Source organism: Strongylocentrotus purpuratus, unplaced genomic scaffold, assembly GCF_000002235.5.
Source record: "Strongylocentrotus purpuratus isolate Spur 01 unplaced genomic scaffold, Spur_5.0 spur5_scaffold_1, whole genome shotgun sequence".
NCBI lineage: Eukaryota > Metazoa > Echinodermata > Echinoidea > Camarodonta > Strongylocentrotidae > Strongylocentrotus > Strongylocentrotus purpuratus.
In genome coordinates, this window is record NW_022145594.1 from 18,017,172 (window position 1) to 18,028,555 (window position 11,384).

Sequence of the window (11,384 nt, forward strand, 5' to 3'; positions counted from 1 at the left end):
TACTTGAATCTTGACCCCAAAGGTAAACAGAATTTAGAGGTCAAAGACCTAATGCTTATATGTTTGAAGAAATAATATACAGTAGGCTTGCGGGTGCACCATGTGAGAGAGAGAGAGAGGGAGGAATGAGGAGTCCTGAAAAGGACTCTCTGTAATCTTTCTTGAGGGTGTGTAGTCCTAAAAACTGTTGGTGTAGTCTTGAAAAAGACTGTTGGTTATCTTTCTTAGCTTATAGTTCTAAGGAGAACTATAGAGTACCGAAGCTGTGACGTCATAAAAATCTATTTTTAGAATTTCTCAATTTTGTCTTCATATTCCGAAAGAACATCGAAAATAATGTCCAAATGTCGAAAAACCAATTGAATATGTTAAGTATTGGCTGAGATATGACCATCTGAATAAATATACTGCCCATAGGAACTCAGTGTTATATGCTCTGGCTCCTAATGGTTAGGAGCCAGAGCATATAACACTGAGTTCCCATAGGACATATATTCATTCAGATGGTCATATCTCAGCCAATACTCAACATATTCAATTGGTTTTTCGACATTTGGACATTATTTTTGATGTTCTTTTGGAATATGAAGAAAAAATTGAGAAATTCTAAAAATAGATTGTTGATGACGTCACACTTCACCACTCTATAGCGCTTGGAGAGGATGAGTGGCGAGAGTGGCTCAACGTTTCGAACAGGTTGACTATCCGTCGTCAGGAGTGCTTATATGTTTGATATAATTTATAATGCTTATATGTTTGAAGAAATAAACATTGGAGAAAATGTTGCAGAAGCAATTACTGGATCACCCTTGAAAGCATGCGAGGTGAATTTTTGTGTGTATGATGTCGATTATTCCAATATGAAGATTTCATATTGTATTAAAATCTATGCAGCTGTTTCCCTAATTGTGTTACCTCTAACACAAAGTTATTTTGGAAATTAAATCAGAATCGGGATGTAGAACCATTCTTGCTAGTGGTATAGCTTCGTCAAAGTTTTGTACGAAATGAAATTACAGTACAGATTTTTATACTTCCCAGAGGCTTATGAAGCTTACTACAATAATGTTTGTCACTTAGAAATTCACAACTTTACCAATTTAGAGACTAATCATTCCGTACAAGTACATGTAAATAATTAATGTTAGTGAATGGCACAATGCACTGCATTAGAAATGGATTGAAAACTGTCTTGTGTATTTTTGCTATATCTGCTCACATTCAAAATGGCATTTAATGCTTCCCAGAGGCTTCTGAAGTTTGCTACAAGAATGTCTGTCACCAGCAATTCACATCTTTACCAATTTAGAGTCTAATGATTACATATGATTATGTACAAGTAAATAATTCCAGTTAGTGAATGGCACAATACACTGCACTAGAAATAGACTGAAAATTTTCCGCTATACATGTATCTACCCCTTTTTTTTGCAATTAATTTTGTGGCTAGATTTGTTTCCTATATCTACTCATGTATAATGTGTAATTTCTAGAATTCTTGATCAAAAGATATTTAGCAAAAACATCACTCAAAGGAGACTCGAAACAGCTATGGGTTAAAGATAAAATTGAATTCTGTTCGTGCCAGAATGTTTTGAAACGAAGTAAAAGCGATCAGGAAACGTTGATTATGGCGTAAATGTATATAACAATATGTGTATGCTGTGAGGTATTGGAATGTCCAAAATGATTTAAATTTTACTATACATGGGACCATCATGAACCTAGCAAAAAGGATGATATTACATTGTTACGAATTCCTTTTCAAAGAACTTTCTATTCATCCTAATTGAATCGCAGTTGAGTCGATGGATCTGACAAAATCTTCTGTATTTGTTGAAATGAACATGCAATCGATGACCAGAACTCAACTCTATCTTTAAAGGCATCTTACTAGTACATTGTATCTTTGCTTTGATATGGGAAATCAACTCTTGTGATTCTTCATCAAATATAAAATGTATTTTATAGGTATCCTTTTAAACAATCTTCTTTTATTTTCTAGAATTATGCTTCCTTTTATTGTTGAAAATTACCAAAAATGTATTTTATATTTTTCTTTATTGATATGCCAAAGCAATAAATCATTTAGCGCAAATTTACCACTATTAAAGTTTCCAGTGCTTATTATCAGTGTTTTTTTTTCTTCTTCCATGTGGCTCAACGCATTCATCCACGATTTTAGGTTTGTCAGAAAACTCGTACCCTGTCGTTAAAATGATGTCATCCTGCTATATCGCCGCGTAAATCAGAAAGGAAAGACAGAAAGAGAAAGTGATAGAATTATAAAAACAATAATATTCCAAACCAATAATCTAAACGGCTTTGCACAACCGGCCACTTTTGTCGAAAAGTAAATTGCTTTACATTCAGATTTCTTTTTCTCCATAGTCTTCTAAATCGTATTTATTTAGAAATTCCTTAATCAAATTAATAACCCGAGATTTCAAAGGTGTTTTTGACCCCACATAATCTAATTTTCCATCCAATATACTATTGAAATCACCTAATAATAAAACTAAATAGTCCCCGATCACACTGATCAAAAATACTTTCGTCTAACTTCTTCCAAAATTCAATTTGTAAAGTTTCTTTAATTGTAATAATAATAATAATCTGTTAATAGGTATAGCACACCAAAAATAATTACAACAAACATATGTTATTTCATGGTTGCAAATGATCAAGCTTTATGAAATCTTCGAAAAACAAAAAACAGAATTGAAATCGGTCAATGCGTTGTGATTTCATACCATTTTTTTGATATCGCAAAATTACCGAAAAACTTGCCAGAAATGGTCAAATTGGCAAAAATGGCATAATTCGCCAACGTTGACAATTTAATTCAAAACTTTCTTGGACACAAATAATAAATTAAATTATCAGATACTAAAATATCATCTTCGTGGTAAAAAATACAAAAAAGAAAATTCATATATCTATTACCGTTTTGAAAACAGAAGCCAACAAAATAAGTAATTTTTGCCATTTTGCGAATCTGCAGATATAAACAAAGTTGTGAAAATAACTGCGCATATGTAATCAAATCAAAACCGAACATGATACATCAGTGAAACCTATGTATATCAGACAGGTATGGAAATATATTTCATTTGAAATAAAATTAAAAAATCATGAATATTCATCAAATATGCAAATTAGGTCATTTCAGCTAATTATGTATTCGCGCACTCATCATGCAAATTAGGAAAGTCAAACTGTTCATTTTGGGGCATTTTTTAAAATCATATACTCATAGATCATATTTACACCAAATATTAACCTTAAATTCCAAACATTTTTGCAATCCCAATAAAATATGGCGATGGAAATTACTTGGATCACCGTCACAGCTATTTCCTCATGTGTTTCACAAATTATTTAGACTTTTAGCTACATCACAGTATATTTGCCTATTTAAAAGATGTCAGATTTGAGGATTTATGACGATTTTCCGAGAAACCATTCAACAGGCCATAACATTCCACAGGGACTGAATTTCAGAGTAGCAAAAACTTTGGTGACCCTAGTACAGTTGTGGCTACCTTAGTGTAAATAATTTAATTTGTGAAACACACGATGATATTGCATTTTTGTAGGAGTTTTATACATTGAGGTGCATTTTCACCACGCAGAATAGCAGCGCGAGTCAATGGGCGATCAGCGGGCCATGTCACACATGGCTGAAAAGACAATATTCTAATTAAATAATTAACATATTTCCCCCATGCCTATGACAATGAAACTAGGTATGCTTGAAATATATGTGAAATAAAAAATTTAAAAATATTGTTTAGTTTTTTTTAAAATATATTTACAAAAATTGCTATTTCTACCAACTGACTGCTGTTGTGCGTGTGCGTTCGCGGGGCAGACTGTTTGAACAGGCAGTGTGATCACCCTACTTTTAAAGTCCACTCCAAATGTTCTTAAACCGAAACGGAATTTCTTTATGCCCAATTGATCGTGAACCCGACAGCCACTGAGCAGCGCCAGATCGACGTTGCTCTATCCCTTTGTATTTCACCTTTAAAAATAATGTTTCTCCCCTCTTCATCTATTTAATTTGTTTCTTCTTCAAAATCTAAATGATAAGGAAATAAAATGAGAACCCCTCTACTATGGTTTGACCCATGACTAAAAAACATTGGTCCTCCCCTATCTTGTTTCCACCGCTCTTCTATCTCTACTGTACTATATGTTTCTTGTAAGAAAAGTATACCATTCTTTTTACTTTTGGACCATTCAAAAATATTCAATCTTTTTAACCTTCTCTTATTCCTCTAACATTTAATGTCATGAAAGATAATTTCACTGCCATGTTATTTTATGTGCAATTGTATCCATAACCTTACATCCATAAACTCTAAAGAAACTTCCACATAATCTATTTCCCCCGTGAGCAAATGTATAGAAAAAACTATCTGCAGCCAAACATACATGTATACTTATCGTCGAATTAAAAAAAAAAACAACAACAACAACACACACACACATACAAGTACAAACACGCACGCACACCAATCAATAACCTTGGATTTTACCCCCATATCCTAAATCTAAATTCCTATAATCATCTTCATTTAACTTTAAAATCTAAGCAAATTTGAAAGTTCCATAATTGAATCATACTATAGTCATTACATTTTTTTTCTCATAGGGAATCATTCGAAAAATTGGAAAATTTGAATGAACGAAGTACTAAAATTGTTCAATTGAATTTGAATTAACGAACGGCAGTATTACGTTATCATGTCGTGCTAAATTGAATGAACGCTTGACGAAAAGCGTGCATACGTGAATTTGCATGAATAAGAAATATGTTATATTTGACTGACTAAATATGCAAATATGAATGCACAGGTCATGAATTTGAACCATCGAAAAGAAAGGCAGCGCTAAATCGTGCTATATATATATTGAATACACGCGAAATGAATTGGATAGGGAAAATTTCCGAGAAAGTTGCAAAATTGGCCTATATTATCTTTATACTACTTGTATCACTTTGTCATTCAAAACCTATGGGTTGAATCGTAGGTCTCCTACACTTAAGGAACATGATGACCGAACGAAACTCTTGCAGTCGCCACCAGTATATAAGTGAATTTGACACTGTACCCAAAATAACAAATATATTTTCAGTGAACCTGAAATACACTAGGACGCCATTCGCGACACCCGTGAATAAATATACCAAGTCCACTAACCCCACTGTACCCATAGATATGAGAGTTGTACAATAAACCAGAGCAAATGTCTCGAGGATGCGTTTGTTCTCAGCCAATCGTTGCTCGTTGTGATCCATGCTCCTTGAAACCCCGCGATAAATGGTGATGTAGAGCAACCCAGTCACTACGAGAAGGGCATACAACAAAAGTGTCTTAACAATAACGCCTGTTGCAGGTGAGAGAAAAGCTCCGTATATTAAGGCCCGGTCACACAGCCCTCCACGGGCGTATCGCGGCCGAATCACGGCCAAAAATTTCTGCCCGTGAAGCAGACGCTGTTGGACGCTTTGAGGTCGCGATAAAGACGCGATACAGCCGTACTTTACCCGTCGTTACACGCGGTAAGAAATTCACACGCGGTTGGCCGCGCGAAAAAGTTGGGCTGCCCAAAAATTTAGACCGCGGGTAATCGCGGGCGGTACACGTGGTACACGTGGTACACACGCGGTAAAGACGCGGTACAGACGCGGAACGAACGTGCTAGGACGTGCTACGGCCGCGGTTAAGACGTGGTTACACGCAGAATTGGACGCGAAATTTTAGCGAGTAATCGCGGGTGGAGCACGGTCATAGCACGTTTGTTCCGCGTCTGTACCGCGTTGTTATCACGTGCATTAGCGTGTGTACCGCGTGTAAGCGTGGTAGGCCGCGGTACCGCCGCGCTTCACCCGCGATAAGGACGCGGAACAGTCGCCGGCGTCTGTTCCGCGGGCATACCACGGGTAAACCGCGGGTAAGCCAATTTTGCACATTTTCCACCACGGGCAACCGCGGGCAAAAAAAAATCGCGAAATTTTACCCGCGATACAGACGCGAAAGGCTGTGTGACCGGGCCTATAAAAGCAAACTTATAGTGAGAAGCCATGTGAAAATGCAGACTAGGATACAACGCGGGGTAGTAATAATTGAGCGATTTCCAAAAGGATCCATGACGATACTAATGTATCGATATATCGCCACGCACAAGATGTTCTCCAATGATACCCCCACCGGGACTGTCAACAGAACATACAGAGTGAGATGCTGAAAGAATAGATAAAAAAGAACAAATTAATCATCAAAGTGATTTGACACTGGTGGAATTTATAGATGAGTTTTGTCAACGATTTTGAGTCGAACTCAACGGGAAACGTTATTGATCACAGAAATTGAGTTGGCATTTCCATTTCAAAATGAATACTATATAGAGACGGAGAAGGAAAAAAAGGAAAAAGAGAAACGTTCATAAGAGAGAGAGAGAGAGAGAGAGAGAGAGAGAGAGAGAGAGCGAGAGGGAGAGAGACAGACAGAGAGAGAGAGAGAGAGAGAGGGTAGGGTAGAGATCGAATTATTCATGGTAATGGCCACAATATCTTTAGAGAGAACTCTGACAAAATTTCAAGATTTGTTTAAGATTCAAGATTTGTTTATTTCTTTCCACTTGCATAAAAAAACATTTCATTCAGTAACAGTAGTAACAAGTTCATCGTAAACTAGCATAAAAAAAACATTAACAATGAAACAGTTATAAAGACTTTAACAAATGTGGAAAAAGAGGTGGTCTGTTAAAAAAGCACAGCTTGTTAAAACACAGATCACCTTTACAGAAACAACATTTTTTTTAAAGAAGTAGGTTATATTACAGGGGGAGGGGGACTAATACTAATCTAGTTACCTATACAGACTATAAATAAATATCAGATCTACCACTAATTTACAAAATATGGTAGACTAAAAAAGAAAACAGAATAAAGATAATGAAAAAGTAAAGAAATAGGGGAAGGAGGATAATGTACAACACGGGGGGGGGGGGGGGACAATGCTATTCCAGTTACCTATATTGAATACTAATACAAATCAGATCTATTCACTGTAGGTGTACAGTAGATGAAATTTCAGCTTACGTTTGAAGACAGAAGAGCTTACAGACTGCCTAATAGAACAGTCTAAAGAGTTCCAATACTTTGGTCCAGTATGTGCAAGTGTATTAATCCTAAGCTGAGTTCTAGCTGATGATACATGGTATAAGGCAGCCTGCCTAGTAGAGTATTTGTGTATTTGGTTATTCTTTACAAAAATAGATGCTATTGACATGGGAGCTTCACCCTTCTCCAACTGATACATAAGATATCCCAGATATAGAAAATATATATCTTTTACCTTCAGCATTTTATTTTCGTAAAATAGCTTGTCAGTGTGAGCACGCCAATCAGCTGCCGAAATAATTCTCACTGCTCTCTTTTGAATGAGCAGAATTTTATTTAAGTAGGATTTGGCTGAGGCACCCCAGGCTAGCACACCATAATTTAAGTATGGCAAAATTAAGGAACAGTACAACATGCTAAGTACTTTTCTTGGGAATACAAACTTCAATTTGTTGATCATACCAACATTTCTAGAGAGCACTTTACTTAAATGAGTAGTATGCATCTTCCAAGTCAATTTATCATCAATGTGGAGACCTAAAAATTTAATAAATGAGACCTTTTCAATATTTACCTGATCAAAGACTACGTTACCAGGCATTACTGGTAACGTCGCTACATGGAGTTAAGAAACATAAAAGTAAATCGTAAGGTAATTTAGGTGAAGGTTGGGGCATCATGATTTGCTCCGAAAATATCACAGCTCTCACGCTAACATATTCAGTATATGGCAATGTAGCTTTAAGCTCGAAGAAATCTGACAAAAATCTTTTGGTTGGGGCCATTCAAAATCGTATAAGCGGGACTAAAATAAAAATAAAAAAATTACTTGCCCGATAATAAATTGAACGGCTTATATATACACATACGATGACGTTGGTAATGGTATCTGCCAACATGATGTTAACTTGAAATATGTTATGCTGTTTCCAGAGTTTTCTGTTGAATAGGAACATCGCCAAAGTTATGGATGTTAGCACCAGAGCAATTCCGTTTAAGATGAGTTCTACAACAGTTAAAGAGACATTGAACTTGGCATCAAGATCAGTGGCGCTGTAGTTCGTCCTCATGTAATCCATCGCAGAAGATGATTGTGGATAATAAATATTAGTTTGCCGTTATAGTATATCACGTATACAGTAGGCTTGCGGGTGCACCATGTGAGAGAGAGGGAGAGGATTGAGGAGTCCTGAAAAGGACTCTCGGTAATCTTTCTTGAGGATGTGTAGTCCTGAAAAGGACTGTTTGTGTAGTCGTGAAAAAGACTGTTGCTTATCTTGCTTAGCTTATAGGTCTAAGGAGAACTATAGCGCTTGGAGAGGATGAGTGGTGAGAGTGGCCCGACGTTTCGAACAGGTTGACTATCCGTCGTCAGCTATAACGCTCTCTGCGCTTCCCAAAGACGTTGGCTATTATTACCACGGCTATAGCTCCGGCAACCGTAGCGCTGAGAGCATTTAAGGAATGAATCCTGCTAGGTACCCACTTACAACACCTGGGTCGAGTGCGGCAAATGTGGCAAAAGGGATTCCAACTCTGTCGTTCTGGGTCCAACACAACACCTCTACCTCTGTGAATGCGATGAGGTACTTCGTATCTCAAGTTGGAAGAAACTTACTGTCATATCACAATCATTTTCTGTTCACAATCATTTCTTGTGCGACAATTCGATGAGCATAAAAACGATGGCAGCCAGAGATATTACATTTAACTCCTCAATACTGAATCCAAAACAAAATCGAAACAAAAAGTTAGATCATATAAGGCTCGTCCACGTTTGTTTACTTAGTTTCCCTATTATAAACAAATGCTGCTTCGAATCGCTTTCAGTTCATAAGGTTTGCTTAAAAACAATTGTAAGAATATTCTATTTAATCACTGAATAAAGTTTCTTTGCTTCCTTGAGTGACGACTGTCATAGAGTTAGTCCTATATATGACACTTCTCTCTTCTCGCCAAAGGTGCTATTTTTGTTAGTGATAGCATGACTGACACGAGAACGATTGCGTTGATATAGGACGCAATTTTGATATGAAAATAATTCCCCGTTAATAATCTATGATTTATCGCATCGAAAGAGCATGCATACGGCTTTCATGCATGAAGTAACTTACTTACGATTACCATTCAATCGTGCGTTCTCACCATGGCTAATTTCCATTCGTATGGTTAGGTCGTATGCCCCACCCCCCCCCCCCCCCCCCCCAAAAAAAAAAAAAAAAAAAAAAAATGAAAAATGAAAAATTGTATTTACGTTAAAATTATTGCATGTTTCGTTCATGAGAAAGCTCAAAACTGGCAGTAGGGCTTTGATTTTCTAAAAGTCTTCCTCGATCCCAAGTTATTGGTTCCAGTGATAATGATTTAGCGGGCCCTTGTCTCGTTTGTAGGGTAGAGCTTAAAAGGATCGAATGTGAAGCATAATCCATTTAAATGGGTGCTTTTTAAGAATCACTAAAAGAACGGAAGATATCAACATTATAATTAATATCATTTAGAGGCGACTTTAGGAAGTCAAAACCGGCTGTGTCTCTTGTAAAAACCAGTCTTCCATACCTTGAGTACAACATCAAGTAAAAGTTGGGCTCCCTTTGAAATAAAATGTTATTTAAAAATTGCATCCACCTCAAAAAGGTGATATTTTTTTCACTTTGTGCTGGTAAGAGATTTTGTGTGATGTTCTCTGATTTCTGTAGAGCTCGTTTAACCGAGGCAATGTTGAAAGATATGTGTAACCATTGCCTTCCTCCTACTTCCATGTATGTTAAGTATTCCTTCTAACTTGTGTAACATGTGAATCATCCCTCTTGCTGCATGTTTCGACTGCCACATCAATTTGATTCGAACCATTAGTTCCATTTATTTATTTATCTATTTTTGTATTTCTTATAATTTATACAGCTTGGCACATAATCCAATTTGGTAGTATTCCATGAGGCCCTGTTTGGTAAGAATAAAACAGATAACAGCAGCAAAAACAAAATAGATAAATACATAGGCACACAGATTAATTGGTGTTCTCATTCGAACCATTAGTTCCATAAATGCACAATCATATAAACAGTTATAATACAAATTAATTGGTATCCTCATTCGAACCATTAGTTCCATAACTTATCCTACAATGAACACATCTTTTTTCACGATGCTCGATATGCATGTTTCTATTTATTTTTTCATTTTTGATAATGTATTGGTCTCATCCTTTTTCTATAATTATTATTTTTTAATGAGGTGACGATGGTCGGGGTGGGTGGGTGAGACGAGTCGACCAGCTACTGCATGCCCACTTCATATTTTTGTGGTTGCTTAATGTGACCATTTTACATTACATCGCACCCTTAATATCAAACGCTTTATGTACATGACATATTTTACATCAAATCGCACACCTTATATCGCACACTTTACATAACACTTTACATCGCCTAATAATTGTGGCATACTTTGCATCGCTTTCAATACATCATATATACATCTGGCACTTTACATCACATACTTTAGGCCACTATTGCATACTAAAAATCATCCATTTTTCATCGCACATTTTACATCGCACACTTTTTAATCACACTTTTTACATCACACACTTTAGATCGCACATTTTACATCGCACACTTTTGAATCGCACTTTTTACATCACACACTTTACATTGCACACTTCTTAATCGAACTTTTTACATCACACACTTTAGATCGCACACTCTTTAATCGAACTTTTTACATCACACACTTTAGATCGCACACTTTAGATCGCACACTTTAGATCACACACTTTAGATCGCACACTTTTTAATCTCACTTTTTACATCACACACTTTACATCGGACACTTTTTAATCTCACTTTTTACATCACACACTTTACATCGCACACTTTATATCGCACACTTAAGAACGCACACTTAGGATCGCACACTTAAGATCCCGTACTTTGAAATAAGAGAAAGGGATAATTACAAAGGGCGATAAGAACAAAGAAATGAGCTTTTAGCACAACCCATAATGTTTTTAATTTTCTGGAGACGTTCTTATCGGCTTAATCCAACAACAAACTTGTTAATATGAGAGCAAGTCTAAGGTACATAATATTCACTCAATATTTCCTCAGCAGTGTAATCTTTAGACTCGATAACATCACTTTTAATTTTTTTTTTTTTTTGATACAAAATTTTTGTTGTAATCTGCATTTTTTTTACTTGACATATATATGCGAGATTCATGAGTTAATACTCTATCTCGAATTTACAA